Below are 15,334 nucleotides of genomic sequence, written 5' to 3' on the forward strand. Positions count from 1 at the left end.
TTATATATCCAATATATTTTACATGAACTTGCAATTATACGCATTTTTAAAAATTTCTCTATTGAACTAGCTGTTTTGTACCCGCCTAACACGGGTTGTACTTGTAGGTGTAATACTATCAACCAGAGATGAGTGGTATCATAATAGACATAGTGCCCCTTAACTACAATATCAAATGATCATAATAATATGTCTTTTACATCCCTCAGTAATGGTCATCCATCAACGGTGTTAGTTAACATAGGGTCACACATTTTGTATCACTAATTTGAGATGATCCCCATGCATAAGATATATTTGTGTCAAATAGTCAACCAGTGTAATGATTTTGTTGTTACGCCATCACATTTTGGTTTTTTCCGGTTCGGCGATATTAGAAATATGGAAGTGTAGAATTTAACCTTTCTTTATGATTACTTTTACTCTCATTCTTCGAGTGATCATTTCTTCAATTTTTCCCTCATTTAGATAAGTTATGACCGCCTTCCTCATGAAACATATGAAGGCAATTATGATAACGAGCACTATCGATAACGATTCCGTTGCCGTGACAACTGGACGATATTTTCGCGTCACAGATTCTCCCCGTTGATGTATTACGCAATACACATATCAATTTATGAATAACTCCATTAATGTAGCTCGCACGGCAAAATAATCTGATATAAAGGACTGGCAATTAGCTGTTTTATAATTTTTGTTAAGTACACATTTTAGACAGAACTAATATATAGCGAGATCCTTGGAATTTCATGAAACGTGCAATAATCGCGAATATCTCCGTTATTATCAGACGTGCGATAAAAATTCTTGAAACATAAACGATCAAATTTTCATTTTTTATAAATTTTATTATCCATGGTTTTCAATACAGCTATTATTGATTGAGAAATGTCCTGTTTCAGCCCTTTGATGTTGTTACACTTCTATGCACAGCCTGGTACACAATCCAATTATCCGTGAACTTAAACACTGAGCTCACATGTGAGGTCATAACAAACAAACAACCAAAAATAAACAAACAAACGAACTGATAATCAAGGAACTGAACCAGCTTTAGACTTACGAATAACCAATCCGAGGTAGGAGTCAAAAACTAAATGGGTCCAGCCAATACTATAACTTTATTATTGTAGTGCCTGAGTTTAGCCTGTCTAGATATGTTCTTTTATTCTAGTGTGTCCATGTGAGTTTTTACGCTTTCTGAAGTTTGTCTGTTCTGTCTGTTTCTGATGGCTTATTTCACCTTCCTGTTGTATATATTCCCCTTGATACGTGAATTTTTCTACTCTTGTGATCTTTCCATATTTTGTGTGCATGGCTTGTGTATTGTCATATTTCCTTTCCGTATACGGTTTTCCTCATATGGTATCTATAGACCTGTTTTGATAAACATTTCATGTAAATATTCCAGTGTTTCTTGTGTGCTTTCTGTCTATTGTTACTAAGAATTGCCAGGTCATCTGCAATCGCCAAACATTTTACGATTGTTGTGTTTGTACACGTTCTTCATAACTGAGTTCCTTTTACTTTTTCTTCCCATTGTTTGATAATTTTGTCTAAGATCAAGTTGAATAAAAGCTGTGAGAGCGCATCTCCTTGTCTGTCCAATGATTCTGAGATTCCTTCAATAAACTTTATTTAGGATGTGGTGTCTGTGAGTGTCTCTTGTATGAGTGCCCTAGTTTAACTTAATGTATATACTATTTTCTACTCGTGACTTCGCCTGCGGCGTCATAGTCACCAATACACAAAAATATTAAGCATAATCGACAGGACATCTGACGTGTGGAGAACGTAGTGACAGTATTGTTGGAGATAACATACGAGTAAAAATTGCTTCAAATAGTATGATAATATTACAAGCCTTAGATGTGAATGAGAGTGGTGAGATTTTGAACTGTCTCAGAGCACTCGAAGAACGTAGTTGTAATTATTTTTCTGTGCACCCAGATACCCAAAATATTGATCATGCAAAATTAAACTTACAGATGTTACTCAGGGGTGGGCTTTCAAATTCCTTTTTATTTCCTTTTCGATCATTCGATACTCTTCATAACTCTACTACTTCTTTGGTTGAGTATTTGTGCATTAAACACGAAATCCCACCAATCCAACGTAATACATAATCGACTCATTGTAGATTAGAAAATTTAAATCATTTTTCTTAGCGTGAATACAATTATTTATAGCCCAGATTGTAGGGCTTTATTCCTCGACTTTACATGCCAATTTTCATTATATTCACTTCAGTGATTTTCACGTGGTGGGCGAATATACGTACATAAAGACAGACAGACAGACAGACAGACAGACAGACAGACAGACAGACAGACAGACAGACAGACAGACAGACAGACAGACAGACAGACAGACAGACAGACAGACAGACAGACATAGATGACCGCAAATTGAAAAGTGCATTCGCATATTACTGTGGACACGACCGATACAGAAATACCAATCTTTATAATTCTGAGCAATGTACAGACAAAACTCCTATTTTGTCTACCTCTATATATATATATACTAGCAAGATACCCGTGCTTCGCTACGGTATTATACTGAAATTTATAATTGAATGCTTATTGTTTTAGATATATAATCCGACGAAATTCGGAATTCAACTCCTTTACACTCCCGCCCACCAAGATGGTTTCCCCACCAAAACGCGCTTTTCTTTGACTTTAAAGGAGATCCAAATACGAATTTTCACGTCTGTAACAACTTTAGTTTTTATTAGATGTATGTATTCTCATACAATTAAGCCAATTAATTTTTCAATTTCCCCCTCCCCCCTTCATTGGATTTTCCGAGAATACGTGTTTCTTTACTTTTAAAGCAGATTGCAAATATCAAATTTCACGTCTGTAACGTCTTCATTTTTGTGATATCAGTAGCCTAATTAAAAGAATTCAACACCATTTTCAGTCACTTTTACCACCCCCTCCACCCAAGAGGTATTTCCGAAAACTAAAAACACACGTTTCTTTATATTTAATAGAGATAAAAAATACCTTCACTTCTGTGACATGTTAAGTTTTTTTAGATATACTGTAAAAATTCTCATTTTAAAATTTCACCCCTTTTGAGTTCCCCTTAAGTGGAGTTTCCAAAAACAAATCACCTATGTTTATTTACATTTACAGGAGATTCCAAACACCCACTTTTTACGTCTGTAACATTTTACGTTTCCAAGATATTCTGTAGATATAGTCTTTCAAAAAATTCACCCCAACTTGTCACTCCTGTTTAACCGCCATTAATTGGATTTCCCAAAAACTAAGAATTACGTGTTTCTTTATTTTTAAAGGAGATCCCATATACAAATTTTCAGTTCTGTAATATCTTTCGTTTCTGAGATATATGTATCCCCATTATAGGCATTCAACCCATTTTTCACCCCTTTTACACCCCTCCTATTAGGATTTACAGGAAACAAAAAATACGTGTTCCTTTATTTTTAGAGGAGATTCTAACTACCAATTTTTTCATCTGTAAATTTTAAAGTTTTAAGATGTAGACGCACTCATTTTAAAAAATTCACCCCTCCTTTTCACCCCCAATATTTGGATTTTCCAAAAACGAAAAAATACGTGTTTCTTTACTTTTAAAGTACAGTAGATCCAAAATACAATTTTCAGGTCTGTACTATCTCCAGGTTCTGAAATATAAGTAGTCTCATTAAAGGCATTCAACCCATTTTTCACCCGTTTACACCCTTCCTATTGGGATTTTCCGAAAACAAAAGAATACGTGTTTCTTTATTTTTAAAGGAGATTCTAAATACAAATTTTTACATCTATAAACTTTAAAAGTTTTGAGATATAGATACACTCATTTTAAAAATCACCCCCTTTTCACCCCCCCCCCATTAATTGGATTTTCCACAAACAAAATAATACGTGTTTCTTTATTTTTAAAGGAGATCCCAAACACCAATTTTCAGGTCTGTAATATCTTCAGGTTCTGAAATATGAGTAGCCTCATTAAAGGCATTCAACCCATTTTCCCCCCTTTTTCACTCCTCCTATTGCGATTTTCCGAAAACAAAAAAATACGTGTTTCTTTATTTTTAATGAAGATTCTAAATACCAATTTTTACATCAGCAAACTTTAAAAGTTTCGAGATATAGATTCACTCATTTTAAAAATTCACCCCCTTTTCACCCTCCCATTAATTGGATTTTCCAAAAACCAAAAAATACGTGTTTCTTGATTTTTAAAAGAGATCAAAAGTACCAATTTTGAGGTCTGTAATATCTTCAGTTTCTGATATATAAGTACCGGTATCCTGATTAAAGGCATTCAACCCATTTTCCCCCCATTTTCACTGTTTTTCACCCTTCCTATTGGGATTTTCTGAATACAAAAAAATACGTGTTTCCTTATTTTTAAAGAAGATTCTAAATACCAATTTTCACATCTATAAACGTTTAAAGTTTTGAGATATAGATACACTCATTTTAAAATTTCACCCCCCCCTTTTCACCCCCTTACCGAAGGAATATACAAAAATCCTCTCTTAGCGAGCACCTACATCATAATGTGAATATATCCCCAAAATTTCATTTCTTTATGTCCAGTAGTTTTGGCTCGGCGATGATGAATCAGTCAGTCAGTCAGTCAGTCAGTCAGGACAAGCTATTTTATATATATAGATATATCCTCTTAAGACCAAAGGCCAATGACCTTACATGTTATTCCCCTTTAAACAACAACCACCTTCATTAACATCGTCATCAAGGCCAAATTTAGGCATTTAAAATGATTTTGTGTGTTTAATGGTCTCTTAAGTAATAAAATATGACAAATGTGCAAAAATATTGTTTTGGATGGGAATACAATTTTGGCTATTGAGGCCTTTTCGAGGTGTGTGTGTGTGTGTGTGTGTGTGGTGTGAGGGTTGATTCTGACGCCAACTTCATTCCTTTTCTCTTCAGTTTGATCTTAATGGGCAAAATACGACATGCCTCTAAAACAGTACTTTTGGAATATTTTGGAGAGGAGTTCTAGTGTTATGATATGTCCATACCAAATTTTGACATTTACACGGTGTATCCACCTATACCTTGCTATAGAAGGAGACACAACTGTTACAAATATAAAACGTAGAATGTATTATGCATGATACTAAAGATCACCACAAGTTACATTAATTGTCTGAGCCATAAAAAGATGAAACACACGACGTATCATTATTCATACATAGGGTAGCTAGAGGATTTGTACGAGACCATTTGCCTGTTCCTGACACATAGAGGTGATATGCCTATTGTAGTAAAAGCGAGAAACAGGAGCACAGCAATTTCTTCAAGAAGCATGAAGTTGTCCCCTGTAAGTCTTGTACCTTCGATGCCATAATACAAGATTAGTATTTCAGATATGAGAGTGCTTATTTTCCATAAGAACCTGAACACATTAGATAATTTTTTTAACGTTTTTCTTCTGACGTTCAAGAAGCAGCTAGTTTCTTCATTATTTGTAGATTTTAAAGCCAATAACCCATTTTTGGTACATTAACAAATCACTCTTTGATATTATTCACACTAAATATCCTTTGGTGATATACATAGGTATATACCTGGGCTTTACAGCAAAGAAAGAAACCAACCCACTACTTTTAACTTAAAGGGTTAAACATACAGCTAGATATTCTCTATTTTAAGACTTTAAATGTTCGGAATCCCTTCCTTTACAACTTGGGATGTGTGAATAGCTCGTTCAGTTGCAAAACATTCCTTGCCGTCAATTTATAACGGTATATTCAATAAAATACGTGGGCTGGAATTTGAATGCTGGCAACAGTTTAGTTACTACAAATACAGAACAGATTTTTTTCCGAAGTGCTCTTTGATGTAGTCACCAGTATTATGTCACGCACGTTGCCAGCTATGTTGAAGTTGTAGGATGTCGTTAGTAGTGCCTGTTCGATTGTTTGAATGGAGCACTCTTCATTATAAACAATGCCACAAATAATTATGAATCGAATAACATGAAGGGGGTTCATCATAATAGGGATCAATCGGTTATATGGGTTCAAATCGGGGGAATCAGGGAACATTCCCGCAACTCACACACTACACAAAATCAATCACACTGAAATGCAGATTCGTGTACCACTCGCATGCCACTCGCCTTTGTCAAGTATCTGTCCCACGAGCCTACAGCAGGTTAGCAACAGCAACACAAGGGACATGTTAAAGTGTCCGTCTCAAACAAGTCGTAAATTGCTTGTAAAGAAAATATTTTTTATAATACAGTATTGACTGTAATATCGAACTATTTAATATATCTACCTATCTATATTATGTAAAAGTGCAACAGTGTGTGTTTGCTTGTGGTTTTTGTCTCACATAGACTCCAAAAGTACTCGACCAATTTCGCTGAACGTTTCACAATTTTTTCCGCATTGCTCCTAAGACGGTTTAGGAAGTGGTTTGAACGAAATCGGATTTGTACTCCTATGAGTAATTTCATGTAATTAGTGGAAAAATATCTCTAGAGGTCGACACCACGAACAAATGTCATTTAAAAACAAATTTAATGTAATCAATTTATTTGCAAAGCCGCAACGATTTTGGATCGAAATGATGGACAAAAATGTCACTAGGCGACAGGAACTTACGCTGTATCATGGTAGTCCGGTAAGAAATGCTGTACATAGGAGATGGGAACACGCCCGCATATTTTATAAAGTACTTTTCTGGCTAGAAGACTCATGACCGTGCCTGCTATTAGGAAAGTGCAATCCAACATGCCGCGATCGTGATGTACTTTCATGTCATAGGACCATCTTTGACAGGTCTGCCAAGTTTGAACAATGTAGCTGTGCAGTAAATGTGAAGAAATATTTAAGAAATTGTGAAAGATGTAGAATATCAATAGTAGAATGAGCTCCCGACGAGGAAAGGCAAATTTATATAATATAAACATGGAAGTATGTAGGCTATCAGTATAAATTGAACGATTTCAACCAAACTTGGTACACTTATGACTTACTATCTGGAGACAAGCACTGTGGGGTTAAGCCACTCTTAGCACCCCAGGGATAGCGATAGATAAGCGTAGCATATGAAAATAATCGAATCCATAGTTTTCGAGGTCGCTGCGTTGAACTGTGACACGCTGAATGCCAATTAAGTCTTACTTCAGCCGCTGTGGAATTGGAGGTTGAGAAGGGATGAAAATGAATGTAAAAATATGGATGCATGTGGGTATGTTCTGGTATACATCTTAAACTAGCTTGGTTCACATATGACTTACTATCTAGAAACAAATACTGTAGGTGTTGCGCCCCTAGGGGAGGGGGTAAATGTGAAAATAATCGAAAACAACAATATATCAGTGTCGAATCCATAGTTATCAGGGTGCTCAGATGAATAGTGACCCTCTAGTTACCGTTTATGTCATTGTTCGCTCCCCATATAAACGGGAGTTGAGAAGATAAGGATTATCCAGAATGGCCACGATTATAGATGTATGATCCAGCATAGCTCCCAACCTAACTTGGCACACACTTGATTAACTATCCAGAAAAATAATACTATGGATGTGAGACACCCATATGGGTTGAAATTGTGAGCGGGTGACATGTACGATTATTTGAAAAGACCAATATTATTTTTGAACCCATAGTTTTCGGGGTCGTTGGGATGAACATTGACATTCCAGATTTCGTGGAAGTCCATGTACAATCCCATCGGTATGGGGAGTGAGGAGTGATGAGAAGTAACAACGTGCCTATCAACCAAACTTGGTACACAAATGACTTACAATCTGGGAAAAAATATAAAATATATTTATGGAGGTAAGAAATTACTACCCCCGCTAGGGGTGAAGACTGGGAGGGGATGATATGTAAAAGTAATAAAAGAAATATATAATCATGCCGAATTCATTGTTCGTGTGTCGCTGAAATGAACTGTGACGCTCTAGATACCGTTTAATCCCATTTTCAGCCGCTAATGGACGGGGCTCAGGTGGGGTGAAAAGTAAATAGTCTAAAATGAGCGAGATTAGTGTTGAATCTACGGTTTAAGGGGTGAGAAGAGGGATTGGTGACAGTCTTAATAACAGTTGTAATTGTGTATATCATATCTACAGCCCGACGGCTGTTATTATTTTATGAAGGGATCAAATATGTAAATATGTAAATCTCTAAAGCTATACAACAGTTTGTAAAATATCATTCAAATCTCAATAAGGAATTCTACAAAAATTAACTTTACACGCAATGAACAGGCAATATAAATCTATCTGGGCAACTCTGGGTACTAGAGCTACTACCATATACAAAATAATCTCTTCGGTTATTTAGTTAACATTTCTAAGTGAACATGTTTCGGTTTTTAAAGCCATCACCAACACTGGAAGGTATGTCATTGGATATACATCCATTAGATTAAAATATCATCATCATCATCATCATCTGTTTACCCTCCAGGGTCGGCTTTTCCCTCGGACACAGCGAGGGATCCCACCTCTACCGCCTCAAGGGCAGTGTCCTGGAGCTTCAGACTCTTGGTCGGGGATACAACTGGGGAGAATGACCAGTACCTCGCCCAGGCGGCCTCTCCTGCTATGATGAACAGGGGCCTTGTGGAGGGATGGGAAGATTGGAAGGGATAGGCAAGGAAGAAGGAAGGAAGCGGCCGTGGCCTTATGTTAGGTACCATCCCGGCATTCGCCTGGAGGAGAAGTGGGAAACCACGGAAAACCAGTTCCAGGATGGCTGAGGTGGGAATCGAACCCACCTCTACTCAGTTGACCTCCCGAGGCTGAGTGGACCCCGTTCCAGCCCTCATACCACTTTTCAAATTTCGTGCCAGAGCCGGGAGTCGAACCCGGGCCTCCGGGGGTGGCAGCTAATCACGCTAACCACTACACCACAGAGGCGGACAGATTAAAATATACAAAGATAAAATTTATATGGTATACACACAGTGAAATGTACAGACTTTGTGGAATGTCTTGAAATTAAAAAATACATACGATAAGTTATTAGCGACACAGTTAAAATAACATGTAAAATGAATGAAAAATACATATATTAATGTCCAATTACAAATTAAAAATTACTATTACAAATTATGAAAATATATGCGTAATTTGTTAATTTTTATTTTCCAGTTCATTACATGTTTTCGAAATGAAGTTTCAGATTTTGAAAGTGCAGTTGTCCTACTTATTTTCCAGGTGCTAACATATTTTGAGTTACCCGCACTAACTTTCCTTTCTTGAATGGAACTAAATTGTTTTCTACATGTAGAAGTAGATATACAGGAATTGCATATTCGGTGGGTGTAATTATTTTAAATATCGACTAGTACTTCTCAATGAAACAATGCTTAAACACTTGCTTTCTTTTTCATCAGCCGTGGGCCACCCTATTTGAATGAATGTTGTCCATTAAAATCCATTGAATATTCGTTTTTGATTTACCTGTTACCTACGGCGATATTACAGGTTTTAAATCATACAATCTACATAATTATATAAAATAACATGTCATAACTGACTGACTCACTGACTGACTGACTGACTGACTGACTGACTGACTGACTCATCAACTCCGAGCCAAAAATACTGGACGTAAAGGAATTAAATTTTGGGGATACTTTTATATTAAAATGTAGGTGCTCACTAAAGGAAGGTTTTTGGATATTCCAGCAGCGAGGGGGGCTAAAGGGGGCTGGATTATTAAAATGAGTGTATATATACTAAAAACATAACAGTTTAAAATGGTATTTGGAATCTGCTTTAAAAATAAGGAAAGAAATATTTTCTTGTTTTCGGAAAATTCTCTTAAGGGAGGCGAAGAAAGGTGAAAAAAGGTGAAAAGGGGTTGAACACCTTTTATAAGGTTACTTATACATAAAAAACTGAAGATGTTACAGTCAGGAAAATAGGTATTTGGGATTGCCTTTAAAAATAAAGGAATACGCATATTTTGCCTTTGGAAAATCTACTTAATAGGGGGTAAACAGAAGTGACAAACGGGGATGAATTTTTGAAATGAGAATATCTACGGTATATCTCGAAAACATAACATGTTACAGACGTCAAAATTGGTATTTGGATTCTCCTGTAAAAGTAAACGAACACGCATAATTTGTCTTCTGAAAATCCACATAAGGGGAAATGTTAGAGTGGGTGAATTCTTAAAATGAGCATATCTACAGTATATTTTAAAAATTTAACATATCACAGACGTTGAAATTGGTATTTTTAATCTCTTTAAAAACGAAGTACATGTATTTCTTGTTTTCGGTATAAACACTTAAGGGGTAAAATGATTGAAAAAACGGGGTTGAATTATTTTCATTAGGGTACCGGTATTTGGTAGCTGAAGATATTACCTAGGTGAAAATTGGTATTTCGGTTAAAAATAGAGAAACGCCTATTTTTCTGCTTTCGGAATATTTACTTAACCGGTTTTAAAAAAAGGGGCTTGACGGGGCGAGTTGGCCGTGCGGTTAGGGGCACGTAGCTGTCAACTTGCATCATGGAGACAGTGGGTTCTAACCCCGCTGTCAGTAGCAATGAAAATGGTTTTCCGTGGTTTCCCATTTTATACCAGGCAAATGATGGGGATGTACCTTAATTAAGGCCACGGCCGCTTCCTTCCCAATCCTAAGTCCTTTCTATCCCATCGTCTACATAAGGCCTACCTATGTCGGCGTGACAAAAACCAAATAATAATAAAGATAATAAAAAGGGCGTTGAATTGTTTTTATGAGGATACTTATGTCTAAAAACCTGAAGATGTTACAGACATATAAATTTGTACCTTGAATATTCTTTAAAAATAAATAAAAGCGTTTAATTTTTTCGAAATTTCCACTTAGAGGATGGGTGGTGGTGGTGGTGATTATTGTTTTAAGAGGAAGTACAACTGGGCAACCATCCTCTATGTAACACTAATCAGAGAGAAAAAAAGAAGGGATCCGATAATTCGAAAAATGAAGATATCGGCCAAAGGAAGACACGAGCCACGAAGGGCGTGAAGATGAAAGACTCCCTAGCCCTCGCAAACCTAATAGCTTCGGGGTCGGAAAAGAACAAGAGTTGACCAAGGGAGGTCGGTTAGGATAGATGAAAGTGAGGAGCCTGGCACAAGTAAGTGGAAGCAATGCCACGACTCAGCTGAGGGCCCCGTGGTCGCCAACACACGCTCCAAAGTTCAGAGCCCCTGGGGCCCTTTTAGTCACCTCTTACGGCAGGCAGGGGATACCGTGGGTGTTATTCTACCGCCTCCACCGAGAGGGGGATTAGAGGGTGGGGCAGAGTGTGTAAAAGAAATATAGAAAGTGTTGAATTAATTTCTATGACGATATATACCAAATACTGAAGACGTTACAAACGTGAAAATTGGTATTTGGAATCTCCTGTAAAAGTAAAGGAACACGCATAATTTGGTTTCTGAAAATCCACTTAGGGGAAGTGTTAAAGCGGGTGAATTTTTAAATGAGTATATCTACAGTATATATCAAAAAATTCACATATTACAGACAATAAAATTGGTATTTTCATCTCTTTTAAAATGTAGTAACATGTAACTTTTCTTGTTTCAGAAAATACACTTAAGGGTTGGGGGTCGTAAAAAGGACTGAAAAACTGGTTGAATTCTTTTCATGAGGATACTTACATCTCAAAAACTGAAGATGTTACAGACATGAAAATTGGTATCTTGAATTTCCTTTAAAAATAAATAATCACGTATTATTTAATTTTTGGAAAATCCAATTAAGGTGAGGATGCATTAATTGAAAAATGAATTGAATTCCTTAATTGTGGATACCTGTATCTAGAAAATGGAGATGTTACTGACATGAAAACTGTTACCGGTATTTAGAATCTCAAAATAAAGACACACGTATTTTGTGGCGAGGGAGGCGGTGTAATCAACTTAAGACGGGTGTAAAACGAAATGAATTATTTATATGAGGTTACAAATCAGAAATGGACTTAAAACAATACACCCCTAGGGGATTTTGACTGGGGGGGGTGAGGAATAATGACAAAAATATGCATTTGTATGAAACCGTTTGAATTGTGAAGTTAAAATTTCAAATGATATCCTAGGTGTTAAATAATTGAAGGTTTGAAATAAATTTAACCACCCCGAGACTTGAATGGGGTTAAGATCAGCAAAAATATATTGATTCCTTCCTGAAAAAATTCCAAATCATAGGTGTGAAATAGGAAATGTTTTTTATAATGTTGAACCCTTAAAGTGTTAAATGAGGTTAGCTCTGTAAACGAAATTATTCATCCCTCCAAAACGTACAAAGTTGTAATTTTATGAGAACGTTATTTTTGTTTTTTGCCCTATGTCTAAAATATCGCACACTTCAAAATATTTCTCCCCTAATGGGTTTAGATTGTGTTAGACTCTCAAAAAGGTAATATCAATTCTCCCTAAACCGTTTCCGGCATGATTTTTTTAATGTAGGCTGGTCTTCTATATCCTAGATGTTAATAAATATTTAAAAACATTCACCCCTTAAACAAGTATTCGTGTCTCCATTACTGTTAGACCTACAAGGTCAAAAGTTCACAGGTTGGTCGCTTTTACATCCTAGATGTTAAATATGGGGTTCAAATGAGTGTCAGATCAAAAAATTAATAATCATTCCCCAAAAACAGTTTGACGTAAAATGTGAGTGTGTATTACACAAGCTCAGCTGACAGTGGACTCTCCAAAATGTAAAACTTTGACTAATAAATTTAAGTTCAAAACTGTAACAAAGCAAGGGTATCTTGCTCATCTTATCATATTTAAGCGAATATCTAACTGTCGGAAGAATGTGAAGAACACCTGTAGACCTGTAATCATCATAAAATATCAAAGCCATTATATTAAAACAATAGTGATGGGCTGTTGGCTATATTATTATTATTATTATTATTATTATTATTATTATTATTATTATTATTATTATTATTAGTATTATTATTATTAATGTTACTGGAATATCGTGGATGACAGAGCAGTAAGAAGGTGTTGGGGTGAACGGGCGGACAAGGAATTGACCGGAGCATGCGTTAATGCACTAAATTTTGAAATATTATTTCTTCCCTTTTTCCTTTGGCTTCAAGATTCGATACGTAGAAGATATAAATAAACAGTAACAATATAATAATGACTTGTCGGCTCCAACAACAGTGATTTAAAGTAAAAAAAAAACAGGTACAAAACTCGAGGGAGTCATCAATACGATAACATATAAGGAAAGACAATTATACCCCTGAACAGGTACACTATCTTATGAGATCATGTTTGTTCCACTAGTTTACGTATCCTAGGAGTCTCAGTTCTAAAAGTTAATGTAGTCCAGCCTCTCAGAGACATAATTTTCTTACAGCGCACAAGGTTATACTTGACAATCTTCAAAACAGGTTATTTGCATTCACGCAACCCCGGTTTGGGCTTACCTTCTGGTCGACATCTTTTCACTTTCTTTCCAGAAACATAAACAGGGGTAATGAGTTCCCATACTAAATGGCTTTAATGTAAAAGGAACGAAAAAACGGTTGAACATGATTGCCCATGAACAAAAGAATACAAGGCTCCAATGATACAGAGGCTAAGCTTGTTCTACGCCAGGGTGACTAAATGAAAAACATCAAATTCGAAAAGAGTGTTAATAATTTTAGATGATTAGAAACGTTTGTCACACTGGAGAAAACTTAGGGAAGGTTCTTAAGTTTTCGGGGATAAAGGAGAACAGAAATGCGGGTTATGAGGAACAGCAGTTACACAATTTACTTTAACAATATTAAAAAATAAATACTTACTGACTTACTTACTTACTTACTTACTTACTTACTCACTTACTTACCGGTCGGCGCTACAGTCCTTATAGTTCTTTGGCCTCGTTCATCACCTGCCTCCATTCATCTCGGTCCTCAGCTTTTTAACTCCTAACTTTCTAAGGTCATCCTCAACATCATCAATCCATCTTTTCCTGGGTCTTCCTCTCCTACTCCTTCTATCAAACCGAGCTCGATAGCTGCAGTCGCTTAAGTGCGGCCAGTATTCAGTAATCGGGAGATAGTGGGTTCGAACCCCACTGTCGGCAGCCCTTAAGATGGTTTCCCGTGGTTTCCCATTTTCACACCAGGCTTTCACTTTAATTAAGGTCACGTCCGCTTCCTTCCCATTCCTAGGCCTTTCCCATCCCATCGTCGCTATAAGACATATCTGTGTCGGTGCGACGTAAAGCAAATAGCAAAAAAAAAAAAAAAAAATAGCCTTCCATCAAGTTTTCCTATTAACACCTTCTTAATGGTGCAGGTTTCTGCCATTCTCTGAACATGACCGGCCCACCTAATTCTTTCCTGCTTAATTTTAGTGTCAATATCTGGCTGGCCAAATAGTCCTGGCAGCTCAGCATTTGTCCTCATTCTCCACCCATCCTGATCTCTTACTGCACCGAATATCTTTCTCAATATCTTCCTTTCCAACCGCAACAGCCACTGTTCTTCTCTGGAGGTCATCACCCAGCATTCTGATCCATACATGACTATTGGTCTTAGTACTTAGTACTTAGCACTTTGCTTTTATCACCCAGAAGATTTCCATCTTTATCCTTGAAGTAAACAGCTCTTGGTTGTAATCCCCTCTTAAGGTCTTTTGTTCTTTCATAGAACTTTCGTACCTCGTTTCTATCCTTCATTTCAACCAGTTCTTCGATTCTCTTTCTTTCAAAAGCTCTTTTCTTATATCTACAAATCTTATCTACTCTTCTTCGTTTCTGTCTATACTCTTCCACTGTTTGTCTTGTTCTCCTTTGAAGCATTCTGTTCCTAGCATCATTCCTCTCTTGGATTAACTCATTGCGGACCGTGGACGGCGTAAGACGTTCAAGCTTGCTCTTATGCTGCGGGCCGTGGACGGCGTAAGACGTTTAATGTTCCGCGCGAAGCAATGCTGTTTATATTCGTCATCTATGCATTCTTACACCTTAGTCAGCGTTACTGGTTGTAGCAGGAAGTTGGTTGACCTTTTTGAGATAACCGTCGCGTTGAGTGGGCTTATGTTTATCTTAGGTGTTTTAGCGGGAATGTCTCAGCGCTTCCTCGCGCGTCAAGACGGTACTTGAGATTTTAATGCAGTGCATGTCGTTCTTACCGAGTGTAGTATAATGGCTTATAAAACAAAGTTTCTTACGGAAAAAATGTATTAAGTATTGTTCACAATGATTATTCTGGTGCTGAACTTATTCCTGAAATAGACTCAGATAGTGAAAGTGAGAGTGACTAGAAAATTCCGATTCCCGAATCCGATAGGCCTATAGAGAAAAGTGAAGTGCCTGATACATATCAT

The sequence above is a fragment of the Anabrus simplex genome, chromosome 3 (assembly GCF_040414725.1).
Source record: "Anabrus simplex isolate iqAnaSimp1 chromosome 3, ASM4041472v1, whole genome shotgun sequence".
Classification (NCBI taxonomy): Eukaryota; Metazoa; Arthropoda; class Insecta; order Orthoptera; family Tettigoniidae; genus Anabrus; species Anabrus simplex.